The sequence below is a fragment of the Anser brachyrhynchus genome, assembly GCF_964034855.1.
Source record: "Anser brachyrhynchus genome assembly, chromosome: 4".
Classification (NCBI taxonomy): Eukaryota; Metazoa; Chordata; class Aves; order Anseriformes; family Anatidae; genus Anser; species Anser brachyrhynchus.
Window position 1 is genome coordinate 76,049,682 of NC_137698.1, and position 14,671 is coordinate 76,064,352.

Here is a 14,671-nt window from a genome sequence, read left to right on the forward strand (position 1 = left end):
GCAGGACAGATCCTTAAGCCAGACGGTTTAGCCACTCTCTTGAGAACAAAGAGTTCAAATTCATCGCCACCCGCTTCATTTCCAAGAGGTAGTCTTTCTACTTCTTCGTTATTTACCACTCTGACACAACTTTTTAGCTTACCAACAGAAGCAAACAACTCAGTTATTTAATTTTCATAGACTTGACTTCATTAACTTCTAGACAGGACTGATGCTTGTAGCCACTGGGAAAGGGTATTTCTACATTTTTCCATTTTCTGGTCTGTTAATTATGGTTACTGAGAGAAGGAGACAGCAGTTAGAGTTGTGAAATACAACAGGCTGTAGTTTAATACTTGTCAAAGGCACAGAGAAAATAATTTCTGTTTCTTTTTAGTACAACCCAATCATACAAAGTAAATCTACATACTTCAGAAGTCAGCATTGCCATTCTCCTTAGACCTTCGTTTGGGCCAGCAGGAAATTAAATGGAGAGTCTTAGATTTCATTAGAAGGGATTATTTTTCTGTGGGAAGACAGTCGCAAAACCCATGAAGCGATATAACCCAGTCCCCGGGGTTTAAAGGAAACGCTGCTCCACTTTCACAGTAAGCAGCAGGAATACACTACGTGTAGGAATACCCCTCCAGACTTCGAAGGCAGGAGCCTACTACATGTAGCAAAAACCCCAAATCACGCTACCAGCAGTGGAGGCTGAGGTGGACACCAGTATTAAGAGTAGGATCCATACCTTTTAGACCAAAGCGTCCCGTAGGGAGCCCGTAAGCTGCATCCTTCTGCTTATGAGGACGTAGCTTTTCAAACTCTAGCTCAGCTTCTTCATGCCCACCAAGTTGTCTGAGATTCCCCCACCAGAGGAAAAGATGTGTTACAAAGCCTCCACAGTCAACTTGTGACAGCTCTCTGACACATTTTGGTGGGAAAGACACAGCAGAGATTTTTTGGAAAAAAACACAGAGGGCTACCCAGGACTGCTTTCAGCAGCAGGAGAGACAAGGGCAGGGGCTCCCAGGACACATGCTGTGTGCTTGTGGTGCTCCAGCAACACACCCCACCATTTCAAGAAAGAGTGGCACAAAACGGTACAGCTTGAGGGCAGCTGCTTTGCTGAGCCCAAGGGTTGAGAAGGACTATAAAAGACAACAGTGCCCAAGATCAGCTGCCATTTTCGGGACTTAAAGACCCAGATCTCCAGGCAATTTCCACACACAGTTGGACCAAAATGCCAGCTAGTTGCTCCTCTAAACCCGAAGATGCCCATGTAAATACGTGAGTAGCGATGCAATGATTTGGATCCAGGCACTAAGTCAGACCAAAGACTGTCCTTTTTTTTTTTTTGCCAGCTCAGTATTTGTCTGTATCTGTTTCCCACTCCACAAAAGGCTGAACAGGGGGGACAAGGGAAAAATCAGTCTTGTCTTTTTTAGAGGCTAAACCAGCTGAAACTATGAACCCTGCTACTCACTGAAAAACACCACACATCTGTTCCACAGGAGGGCCATAAAAGATTAGCTCGTGTTCAGCTAACAATTTGAAAAGGGAAAAGGACCTAGGAGAGCAAAATGTTATCAGTAAGTCAATAAAGCAACATTTGTAAAAGACTGAAAACATACTGCATTCTTACACAAGACAGCAATACTCGCAGGCTGATTCCGTGTCCTCCGCTAAACTTGTCTGGTAACTCCGGGAACCGGACTGTGTTGTACAGGCTAAGGGAAAAGGGATCAACAGGGTGAGCCGAGGACAGAGCCCTGGACACAACTCTGTTTGTGCAGGATCGCTAAGTGGATGTGTATTAGCTGATACATATGGTTTCACTTTTACATAAAGCTTGTGTTTGCATCTAATATAGCTGGACAATTACAGCTGGCCTCAGCCCTCTCTTTACATTGGACTTTAAACCGGCTTTGAGACAGCGTGCCTATAGAATAAGGGCAGGATTTTTTGGGGTGCTAAGACAGCAAGGATCAAGCGGAGCAGCTGTATTGCCGGGATGAAGGATGTAAATTGCTAAAAAGCTTTGTTTTGAGGTCAGGTTTGGTGACAACTGGCTTCACGCATTTCGCTACTGGGTGTCTGGGACTAATTCCTGATCCACCACAGCGATCTGAAAGACGGCGCGATCCCGAGAAGTCAATGGATGTGGCTGAAAACACCGGATCCGGCCGGACTGCCAAGCCCCCGGTAGCGTAACAGCTCCGTGTAAACAAGGCACACCGCACACCAGCGGGCTGCGAGCCTTCGTGGCTCGTGATTTACACCGAGATGTCAGCTTACGGTGCCTTTCCTACTTAACCTTTATTCGCGTGTCATCGCCCGAGACGCCCAGGCAGGGAAAGCAGAGGCGCGCGGCGACACGAATCCCGTGCAGGCTGTCCGCTGACATAAACACACGGGGGGAAAAAAAAAAAAGAAAATAAGAAGGACAAGACAAGACAGCTCTGAGGGATGCTCTGCCACTTGTCCGAGCTCCGTGCCCCCAACCTGCTTCCCCTCAGCCTCCCCAAAACAGGGCTAAAGCCGCCCCCCGCCGCCTCCTGCTCGCCGGGGGCAGCTCGGCCGCCCACCTCAGCACATTTTGGGGGCGATTTGGGGGGAGCAGCAGGGGGATGCAGCAGGCCGGGGGCCGTGCTCCGTCCCCGTCCGGGGCCACCTCAGCCGCAGGGACTCGGGCTCCCGGCGGGGGGCGACGGCTGCCCCCTGCCGCCCCTCACCGCCGGCAGGTGGCCGGGGGGGGGCTGCGGGCGGCCCGGCCCCAAGCCGGGGACACCCGTGAGGGGAGCAGCGGGGCCGGGCAGCGGCCGCCAGCCCTGAGGGGAGCCCGCGAGGCCGGCGGGGAGCCCCCCGCTGAGGTCGGCGGGGCGCGGGTACCTCTCTCTGCGGTGACCGGAGGGGACGGGGGTCTCGCCGGCCGCCCTTGGTCGCCTCAGCGCCTCGCTCCCCTCCCCGCTTTCTCGCTGCTCCCGGCGCGGCTGCGGCGGCGGCTCCTGGCACTGCGAGGCGAGAACCAGCGGCGGCCTGTTTTCCAGCCGCCTCCCCTTCGGCCCGCCCCGGCTCCGCCTCGAGGATCCCCCCCTTCTCCTCCCCGCTCCTCCTCCTCCTCCTCCATCTCCTCCTCCTCCTCGCCGCCTCCTCCTCCTCGCCGCCTGAGGGGGGTGAGGCTCAGCCGCGGCCCGGCGGGCTCTGCCCCGGCCCACCGGCACGTTTTGGGGGGTTTTAACCGCCCGCAAATCTGCCCCGAAATCCCCGAAGGGGCCCCCACATGGAGCGCCGGGACCCCCGGCTCTGGTGTGAGGTGAAGGGGCCCCTCCGCCATCACCCCCGTCCTCAGGTGGTGCCCCCTGAAATGCTCCTCTCCGCACTACAAATCATGGAAAGTCACCCCAAAAACCCTAAAACCGGCCCTAACGGGGATCACCCCAGCGTGGCCAAACCCTCACACAAAACGCAAACGCCCTCCCCGAGTCAGCGTGCTGTCAGGACCGTGCTGTCGTCACCCCAAAATGTCACCACAAACACGTCCCGTCACCAAATCCCAGCTGAGTGTTGATACATGGCTCCCCAAATCGCGTCCAGTCCCTCCTGCCAACCTGGAAGCACCGCTTTCCCCAAATCTCCCCAGTTAGCCCCAGTTAACGCTCTCCAAAGTGCCACGCTTCCACCTGGACAACCCTTCCTATCTCATTCCTGCACAGCATAAATATAAATAAAAAAATAAATAAACTTTCTGAAGCTTTCTGACACTCAAATACAAACAGAACTCAGCCTGGAGACAAACCCAGAGGAACTAAAGCACCGTCCCTACCTGCCAAAACACGACTGCGTGACTTCCCTTGAAAGCATCCAGCAGCTTGCACAGGCCAAGAAAATTCGCATCGGTCTCAAATTTATTGCAACCTACACCCCCGTGCTGCAAATTGCTTTGAAAAGTCCAAGCCCTGGGCCTAATAAATCTCTGTGTGCTCCTTTAGGACAAGCCTGGTACCTGGGTAAAGGACTGCGCTGGGAATCAACAGTAACCCACAGCGCCCCTCGGAGATACCATCGAGGCTGCTGCAAGATAGATATCCTAAAAACTACCCTCAGGGCTCAGACCTTGATGATACAGACCTGTCCCAAAGGCAGGGGAAAGTGAACACCTCATTAGGGTTTAACAAGCCAGGAGGCAGCATTCAGAGCCCCGTAACAGCCCACCCGGTGACAGGGCTCTCCTGCTTCTGAATTTGATGTGTGTCACGCAGCTGCGGCTATATGGTAAAAGTCTGTCTCCAGGCAGCAGCCCCGTAAACAGCACATTTTTATTAAATTAGAGTCCCTCTCTGAAAAAAAAGTTTACAGGAAGGAATGAGGAACGTGTAACACACAGGGTGAGGATCCCCCAGTAGAGCTGAACCGCTTGGGTGTCCCACGGTGTCCCCATCAAATGCTGGCTGCATGGCAGAGGAGGTCTTAAAAAAAGATTGTCTTGGATGGGAACGGTCGTGTCTGCACATTGCCTCCGAGCATTTTTAAGGTTTATACACCATTCATCTGACTGCCTGAGGTTCACACCTGCACACAGCCAAAACATCTGGAGAAAAAAAGCAGCAATAACATGGGACGTGGGTTTTCCAGCTTCAACCAAATATTAAATAGGAACTGTGCAAACTTTTCCATTTCATGTGTACAGTGGTTGTGTGTGGGCCCTTTCCTTCCAGACCTTGCATTCTTATCACTGCCCGTACTGATATCTGTAGCTGATGTCTGCAAAGCATCTTAAAGCACCCAGATGTGGAAACTTCGGTAGTATTTGACAGCCAGTGAAGGACAACGGGCATCCCGTGGCCACAGGCTGTTTACTTACATTTGAAATGTGATTCCTGAGCCTTCAAGCCCAAAAGATGGCTGTCCCCAGCCTGCACACCCACACTGGGTGCTGATGGAGAAGCTCTGCCCTTGTTCATGCCCCATGGCACAGGGTCTCCACCAAGCCTACAGATGGAAGCAGAGCTTTGCAAATTAAAGGACTTTAGGGAAGTGAGCCATATCCCTGTTTAAACCAGCTATATCTGGAAAGGGAAGAATTGGCAACGAGGTGGATTATGTTGGCTGGAAAGAGCAGCCCCTCCCACAGGACCGGACAGAGTCCGAGATGGTGAGGAAGGAGGGTCAGTTTGATGGTCCAGGTTGGAGCTGCCTCTCTGGAGGGGACGGGGAGGAAGCCAGGATTTCCTCAGAGCAATACCTGCCCTGGGGGGGCTGTCTGCTACCAGAGCCGTGTCTCTTCATAGCCAAAGAGAAGCCACGGCGAAGAACAGACCGGTGCTCCCTGTTCCCACAGAGAAGCTGACCCATGAGAGATGCTAGTCATCCAGCAGCTGGGAAAGCTGGCGAGCCAATTCCTACTGAATGGCACTTCTATTTCCTCCACAGCAAATAAACAACCATGCTCCAGGACTGCACTAGCTTTCAGCTCACTTGGCTGCAATTTGAAGGATTTGAACTAAATCTAGAAAGCTCGGAGTAGCTGGGGTCCCCTGGGCTCTACCCTCGTTCTCCAGTTTAAATTTGGCAACAGAGCCCAGCCAGCTCGAAAGCCCTCGACATGTTTGCAAGACATTTTGAGGATGCATAGAAATGCAATTACCTGTGGGAAAATAAAGATAAAACGTATTGCAAGCGCATCTTTAATGCAGTGTTTGGCGCATTAAGAAAGAAGGGTTAATAGGTATGGATGATGTATGGCTGATTCAGACAGCAGTTCCTTTGAAATTTGATGAAATCATAAAACAAGGACGTTTTGTGCCTCTGAAATTTACTTTTCTTAGCTTGTGGTCTGCGAACAGCTGGCCTTCAAAGTAAATAAGGCATCTTTCCCGGGAAGAACCCATGAGCTGCACGTTCATGAATGAAACACGAAGTGAATGATGAAAGTCCGTAGAGTGTAACCCAAAAGCTAGGGAGAAATATCTCCTTGTGCAACACACCTGAGGAGGCTGCCAAGAGCTGCGAGCCACAGAACTAATCCACATAAAGTAGGAGAAGGGTATTGCCTGGAAGGTCTCTTTCTGGAAGGTTTTTTTCTGCGCTACAGCAAGGCTCCGGGGATGGCCAGAAATAGCTCAGGTCCACGCACACTCTTTCAAAGGGGGAAGGAGGATAGCAAATTAATCAGGACAGATCACGGTGGGCCTGGAGGGGTACCTGGACACTGTACTGACCCGTCCTTCTGGGTCTGGGGGTGTTTGAAGTCTTGTCAAGGGGATCTCTTGGCTGGATTGATGCTTTTTGTTCTGCCAAGCAAAATAATGATGCAAAGCCATTAAGCGATTGTCCTCCAGGTTCCCCTTGAGCAACATAATGCCACATTCCTAGAACTGTCAGGCGAGATGAGGATCAAGCATGGCACAAAGCTTTTCTAGGAAAAATAAAGATCCAGCTGCCTGTAAAAGAGAGCAGGAGGGGAGATGAAAAGCAGGCAGCACTCAGTACTCCTCGGTGCTCCAAAACACTGCATTCCTGACATTCAATATAAAAAACCTTCTCCTCTTACCATCCTCACACAGCGTGTTTTTTTTTTTATCCACAGATTTAAAAAGGTTGGTGAAACACTAGTTTGGCACCTGCTCATGCCTTTGAGGGATCCGCTCGTGCACTGATGTCCCCATTTAACTCATAAGCAAATATACGTAGCATAGAACAGGGCTTTTCTGATTTTCTAATCAAGGAATCATTATCGTAAGGGAAGCTGGGTGCTGCCTTTGGCTTCCAAGGTTCCCTGATCTGGGCTGGGCAACACACGACGGCGGAGCAGCTTGTGCTCCCCGAAGCAGTACACTAAGCACAGTTTGGAAATGCCTGTGTTAAATAATTACATTACAGCAGTTCCAAACAGCCCAGCTGACTTTTCCATCCTCCGCACAGTTTGTTTACTACGGAGGGACTAATCCTTTTTACCTGCTCCAGGCAAAGCAGGCAAAGCAAACTCACCGATGGGGCTCAGATTTAATCCTTTATTATCTTTCCATCCGCACGTAATACGGAATTTCCATGATTCATTCACCCAGTTGAGGGACACTGCAATAGGCACACAAAAACAAACATTCCCAGGAGAAAAAGCAAAACCACATCCGGCACAGGAGAGAGAAACATGTTAATATAAATAAAAAATCCCGCTAGATGTTTTAGCAGAAGAAAGACCGCTGATCATAAACACAACGGGGAAGGGCAAAGATCAAACAGCATCACTTCTTGTGAATGTTTTTCCCCTTCTCCTCTCAATCCCCTGATAATAATTCAATAAAAGGTTTTACCAAGACTACAAAGGGGATCTGAAAGCCCCGCAGCCTCCCTTTGAAAGAATATTCTGGCTACAGTCATTTTCAAAAGCTGCTTCAGAGAGCCTGCCCTTTGCTAAAAAACCCTGTGACCTTCCAGTCATTCCAGCGTAGCTACAGAAATTCAGAGCAGTGAATAATTGTGACGTCTGCTGCTCAGTCATCGTTTGACAAGCTGACAGGGAGATCCATCATAAATACGTCCCCGCTACGACCAACAATCCAGGGTAACCATCCAGCTCACCTTTACAGCGAGAAACAAAACAAGCCCAGGTGAGAAGGACAACTCCTGAAATTCCCCTGAAATGAAAGGGTTTTTTCCTTCTTTATTCCCTTCTAAGAAGGTGATTTCCAGGACGATACAGCTCAAACAATAATTTCTTCTAATAACCTGACAGCTACTGTCTCTAACACTTATCTACACAGTTTCTTGGAAGAATATAGCTGCTGAGAAACGCATCTGATCTCGACAACGGCAGAAGTAATCTCTGTGCAATCTCCATTGTAATCCTCGATAAATGGTTGCAGTGAGCGTGCACTGAATGCCAGCGATGCGTCGCTATTTCTAGCTTGCGTCTCTCAAGCTTCAAGTCCCAAGTATTCGTTCATACCACTTCTTTCTGATAAACTTTAAAAATCCCGTGCGATTCCATTTCTGCAAGTTCTCCTAGCTGAAGTAACCCTCCGGTTTCATTTCTGCTAGGGAAATTGGAAGTGCTTCTGCAGGAGCGCAGCCAGAAAGCGGGCTAAAAGAGAGCACTGTCCCCTACACATAGGCACCCGCACGAGCTCGCACATCTGTGTGCCGGCCAGGGGCTGTCCGACTGCCGGGATGTCTCCCACTGCCTCCTCGAACACAACATCTGGGGCATCCAGAAGGGAGCCTGCACGGCTGCTCTGCCTTACGTGGGCTGCACAAGTCCTGTGAGGCATCCCAGGACAGCCAGAGGGTTGTGTGTGCATACCAAGGGGGGATACGTATGAGACGCATCCTTCCTGTACCTTCAGGCCCCACCGTCGTTGGGTGAGCCACGCTTCTGCATTTCAGGCTTTGATTATACGCACTTTTCCCTCGCATCATGCTACGTCTCTCAACAATCCCGGAGAAAGTTATTTTCAGGAGACACCGGGAAGGACAGCAGTACCCCAGCCACACCAGAGGGTGTGAAATTTTTGAAAAAATAAAGAAAAAAGAAAAAAAAAAAGAAAAAAAAGAAAAAAATAAGAAAAAAAAAGAAAGAAAGAAAAGAAAGGAAAAGAAAGAGGCAGAAAAATGGGGCTGGCAAGGAACAGAACAACTGTCCTGGGTGAGAACAAAATCTGTCCAGGACGGTATACTGCCTCCACATGGGGAAGAATAAGACTCGCCCCTCTCTGATCCCAGTCATTTTCTGCTCAGGGACTTCATAATATAGATATATTTTCTATGTATTTAGAATCCTTCTTAGGAATTTGCTTTCATGAGCCTGTTTGTGCTCATGTCTCCTTATTCACCAACCTGAGACCCTGCAGCAAAGGGCTCCACCAAGGAACCATATCTTTTATGGTGTTAGCGATATGGTGAACCGTATCTTTTATTGGTATTAAACCAAACACCTTTGGTTTGCTCAGAGCTTGCTCGCTTCATTCAATGACCTCATGTTCTTGGATAACACAGCAAATGTTGACTTGTCTCCAAGCCTTTCATGATGTTGTACTCCTCTGGAAAATCCTTCTTAAGTAATCTCTGGGAGAGTCCTAGCTCTGTGCTTTCTTATGGAAGCAGTTACAGACCTCAGCTCTACTTTGCAACCAATTCAGCCTCGCTTGCATGAAACTGTGATCGCTCAAGCTATTCTGAACACCGAGAGTCCAGGAAATGAAAATTTGGCGGGTGCAAAGGAAGAGGATTGAATGTGGAAATCTGGGAGGAGGCTCTGCTGGTGATAACAACGCGGCGCCTGCCGGAGAGCATCTCACAGCAGGTAGCAGAGGGAGGCACAAGCAATAGCAACTGCGGTGAGAACAGCGGAAAAAACGCAAACAAGTCCTACAGGTCTCATTTTTGATATTTAGCTTTGACCAGGTGGCAGCAGCACTGCCAGGTTCTCTGCTTTGGATGCTCCCCCTTTAAAGGCCGAGGGCAGATACCTGCACAAGCCAGCGAGGAGTCCGCCGAGTCCTCCTGCCCTCGCCACCGTTTCCATCCTGCTCTCAGCCCTGCGTCTCCTCCTGCGCCTCATCCAGGGCAGGAACATCCCGGGAAGGGTCCTGTTGTCTGCTGAGCCTCGCTGTCTGCCCGTGCCTGTCTCGGCTCCTCACCACGCCGGGGCTGCAAGCCGTCCGGGACAGAGGCTGCCTTTGTCTGCCACACATGTACACTGCCAAGTGCAACGGGCCGTCCTGGTACTGCCTTCCCTAAAAATAGCTTGCCCCGCGGGTAACCTGCAGTCTTTAAAAGACACAGGTCTGGACGGTAAGCCTTAAAAGTCGGGAGCAAAGTCGGGAAGGCGAAGTCGGGAGCAAAGGCTCTCCTGGGGTGAAGAGAAAAGCTGCAAAAAATAGGCTGAGGAGTAGAACAGAGAAGGAAATACAGCCTCCGTGCACCCACAGGCAGCAGAAGGAACTAGTGCCGAGGGGCCTGGGGAGCAAGCGTTTTGTATAACCTGCACACAGACATAATGCAACAACTGCTGAGCCGCTGGGATTTCGTTACAGACGGCCTCCAAGTTCTGTGCATGAAGATACAGCCCCAAAAGTAATCTGAAAGCATAATGACGCACCTAAATCATCTGAAAAAGCACTCAAATTTAGCTCCTGCTTTACGTAAGGGTACATATTTTGGATACGAAACATACCCAGATCGCATTTTACCCTTCCACAACTTGCAACGTATCCATTTACACTTTCACATTTTATTTTAATAACAGGGGAGTCAAGCAAGCCCGACTGACAGGCTGGTTCCCAGGGAAACATGAGCGACTTATTTCTCTTAAATAGCAGGCACAAATGTTTCCTGTGTTAAAGCGGGCAGCCTGCTGTGACATTCAGATCGCTAGGATGTAATTCCCAAAAGGACAGAACGTGTTTGGCTCTGAGGTGGCCAAGGAGGACAGCACACTGCAGCAAGGTGGGCAGAGCTGGTGACCGGCACCGGCAGGAGGCTGGCACCCAAATCCAATTTTTGGAAACAGCCTTCTGGTCCCAGACCACAAAGGAAGGGCGAAACAAGACAGAACAAGGACTGGTAAAATTACCCAGCGCTGCTGGGAGAGAAACAGAAGGGAATTTGTAATAGCAAGCCGTCAAAAGTCTCAGTCAAAATGTTAGGCTGGCTGCCTGATGCTTAGGGACATACAGAGAGCCTAAAACCAGCCGCGTTATTCTGGCCCAGGGTCTGTCCAGCTTGGAAAATTGCTTTGTTGGGTCCAGGTTTGGTTGGGAAGGGGCTGGGAGAAGAAATGAATGGCAAAGCTGAGCATCCAGGCTGTTTGCTGGCGGTGCTGGGGCACATCTGAGCTTAGGACCTGCTGAGCCCAATTGGATTTGGCTGTCAGTAAATCCCAGCAGCTCTCTCCTCCAAACCCTTTCCCCATTCTCCTCTCGAAGCTCGCAGTGCCCACAAGAGCCTTCAGCAAGAAAGCTCAGCCACCCAGTACTCGAGGCCTCATGTCCTTTGGTTTTCTTGGAGCCCGTACCCCAGGAATATCATGTGCTGGCACCTTGGCCTCATGTTGTCTCACCGCCCCATCCCTGGCTCTCAGGATTTTCCAGAAATCCCTCAAGTGCTCCTCCAGAACCTAAAACCACATTCAGCTTTCACTTATCTCCCCTGAGCCCATGTTCAAACAGTTTACAAGCAAGCAGGTGACAGTTTGGCCTCCCGACAATAATTTCTTCCTCCCTTATACAATTTGCTTTTTGTTTAAAAAAAAAAAAAAGAAAAAAAAAAAAGCTTTTTTTTTCTTTTTCTCAGTTTCTTTAGGAAAAAAAAAAAAAAAGATAATGAAATACAAGTTCTGCATGCCAAAGTTTCCAGGTGCCCCATGTCCTGTTACCGGGACACTGAGCAAACAGCCGACAAACACGATCCCCTGGCTTTGTTCTGCCAGCTGGAAACCTCAGGTCATTCTGCACCCGGGCACAGCCACGGATAAATCCTCAGGAGGAGGCGATACACAGCTGAGCAAAACGCTCCGCGGGCACCACCGCCGTCTCAGAAAGGCTACCAAGAAGAGGCCTGGATATTTTCTTACAGACTTGCTGGAGTCTTAAAAAGCTCACGGAGGAACAATTTCTGTGAAAAGGTCTCTGTCTCTGTCCGTGCGAGTGACTCAGCTCCACAAACAGCAGCGCTGATTCACTGCTCCTGGGTGCCAGCGGTGGCTGGTGACCCATGTGGCGAGGAGTCTCTTCCTCGCCAGAAAGCCTTGCAAAATGACAAAATCAGTGTGATTCAGGGCCATGGGTGGCAGGTCTCCCATTTGGGTGCCCGCCCCGGATCTCCCTTCCCCAGGCAGCTCTCTCTGTCCCGTTCCATTCAGCTGCCCACGCTGGCTCTTACCGCACCTCCAGGTGGTGCCCGGCACAGTGGAAAGTCTACGCTGGGCTGGGATGCAAACACCCAACCGAGAGAGGAATTCACTCGAACTACAGAATTCAAACCATTTCCCTGAACTTTCCATGGAAAAAAAAAAAAAAAAAAGCTACCGAAAGGAAATGAAAGGGGCCAGACATCAAAGGTGAAGGATGGTCCTTCATGGGCTTGTGGAATTACTTGCTCATGGACACGCAACCCGGGTCGTACGTCCCAGCCCAGCTCCCATCGGAAAGGTCTCCTATCAGGTCATTTAAAAAACTGAACTGAGAGGTGATGCAGCCTGAGAAATGATAAGGGTATATTGAAAAAGCCGTTCCTCTTTTCTGTGTTCAGGCCAAATACCCAAATCTCCAGCAGCTCCCAGTGTCCTGATGTTCCACGTGTCTGAATCCTGCCAATACTTTCCACTCAAAAGGAGAAAAGTTGTCTCAAAATAACCGTGATCCTACTCAACTTAAACATAAATTTTTGGAAATAAAAGTGACTGTTTGATGTTACAAGGACATTAAGCCCAGCTGTCTTCCTAAAAGCAAAGGGTCCTTTTCACCTTTTCCTGTTGCTGCTGTACCTAAGGGCTACCGTGGGATCCCTGCTACCGAGGTGCTGAGCAAACCCCAGAACAGACCCTACGCAGGAAGTTCACGTACAATTTTTCCCTGTGACCGCCCAGGTGGTGTAATTAAACTCGTCTCACAGCCTGAGGAGCAGAAGACCACCCCAAGCCCACACAAACACCACCAGGTTTTCTTATCTCCCAGCGCCTGCCTTCCCCCGCTGCCGCTCGGCGCTATCAGCGCCCGTCCAGTTTCACCAGGCAAGGCGATACGCAGAAGCAAAGCCGTATAAAAAAAGCACAAACAGTCATAACTTTCAACTTTTTTTCAGCCTCCTACAAGGAGGAAGAGCCCCTCCGGTGCGTGGTTCACCCTGCAGACAGCATCCCTACGTGTCCGAGCTACCTCCGGCCGCTGGTGCCCAGGGGTGGGAGCAGGTCCCTTTAAATCCTTTGTTGTGCTTGCACAAGTGGAAAACAGCGCCTATAAAAAAATCCCCCTCTGTTTGCCAAGCCGTGTGTAGAGATTATGAATCATTAAATGGCAGCCACGTGTCAGCAAAAGTAGCAGGAAGTGTCTTGTGTTTGACCTTTATTTGTAATAGCAAGAGCGCTTCGCAGCGTATAGCTACGATGATCTAATTATCCTGGCTCACCAAGAAACATCAGATCAATTGCCTGCACAGGAAGTTTTTTTCCATTAATATATATATATATGGCTAATAGTTACTTTTTCAATTTATATATGTATATATATAGCTAACCATTAGGAGGCTGGAGGGACTCTGAGAAAGCCCTTTCGGTCTGTTCCTTCTGTGTGTTGGGAAGTTGAAGGACTTCTGTTTTTTTTTGTTTGTTTGTTTTCGTTTTTGTTTTTTTTCCCTGGGATCCCAATGGCATGGGGCACCTGACATAGAGACCTTTTCACAAGCTTGGTGGCCAGTCTGCTGGCACACCTCCACGTGTGCCAATAATCCCTTATTTTCACAGGATCGAGCTGTGAGTTTGGGACGCGACCAGGTGCCGAACTCTGTCCTCGCTGTACGTGGGTAATTTGAAACACATGCTTAATTTTTAGTCAATCCCACACGTCAGAGAGTGCTCCTGAATCACGACAAAGTAGCTCCAGGCTCCTAGCCAGGCTTCGTCCCATACGACCAGCAGAGCCCTGCAGCCAGTTGGTGATATGGGACAAAGTGAGGTCCCCAAGGTCCTTGCTAGCAACAAGGGGAAGGACCCAAACCGTGCCAGGTGGCCTCGGTGAGCTCTGGCAGCCACCATGGAGCAGAGCACGCTGCCTTTCTCGGTCTCTGCTGCTCCATGATCACTCTCTGCCCTCCCCGGTGGGATCCCCCCCATCAGCCCCAAGCAGGGATAAGTCCACATCCCTCACCCGGTGTCCGTCCCGTGGCAAGCACTGCTGCAACCCCACTGACCAGCTGGGTAACAGCGAGCTGGGCAGCCCTTTTTGTAATTAAAGCACTTCTCATCAGATAGAGGTCTCCTTTCTGCTTCGGACGTGGGTCAGGGATGCGAGAGCACGCTGTTGCCTTCCCTCCGCCACTGGCTCTCCCTGTCCAGTCAAACCAACTCGACAAGAAACTGAGATCTCGGTGGTCAAGTGCCACTGGCACCTGGGCTTGGTGCTGGTCACTCCCAGAGGTGCCGTTTATCAGCTGGATCAGGCCTTAATCACGCTGTCCTTCATGGACTGCCCTTATCCCTTTCAAACTCCTTTGTGGCTCTTCCTTACACCTCTCCTTGCTCTGCTTTGGTTTCAAATTCATGCAGTGCCGATCCCCACGTTGCCTCCTCCAGGACAAGGCTGGGCCATTGCAGAGATGTCACCGCCTTGCACACGCAGATCTTCTCTGGAAATCCTTTCTCCAGGTCGGCCCAGATGTCCGGCATCCTCGCCTGTCTCCAAACAGCCCCGGCCCCATCTGGCTCTCACCCAGCTCGTCCAAGGGACCACCTCTGACTCCATGTCAGGTCCGCACCACAGCCGCACGCCTGGAGTGGGTGCACAGCACCCTGAACCCTAGTTAGTGCAGCAGCCACCCTGTACATCGTCACCCTTCCCCACGTCCAAGAGGTTGTGAAAGCCTGGCACTGGCAGAAAGCTGAAAATTTTGGCAGCCGGGGGGGAGTATTCCCATTCAAAACCAGGAGCACGAGGAACAGATGCGCCGCGTCTCCAAAAAAAGCGCTCTCGGAGGGCAG

General features: G+C 50.5%; 1 protein-coding gene across 2 annotated transcripts in view; it reads right to left on the minus strand.

Moving 5' to 3' along the window:
* The window catches only part of SMOX (spermine oxidase), an 81,979-nt gene that overhangs the window by 46,852 nt on the left and 20,456 nt on the right, over positions 1–14,671 (minus strand). Inside the window, exon 1 of one of the 2 annotated variants that reach the window (XM_080590845.1) lies at positions 2,872–3,071. The exons of the other annotated variant lie outside the window; for it this stretch is intronic. The gene's annotated coding sequence lies outside the window, so the exon portion shown is untranslated. Of the gene's footprint in view, positions 1–2,871; positions 3,072–14,671 lie in introns of those variants that run through there. 2 annotated transcript variants of the gene reach the window in all.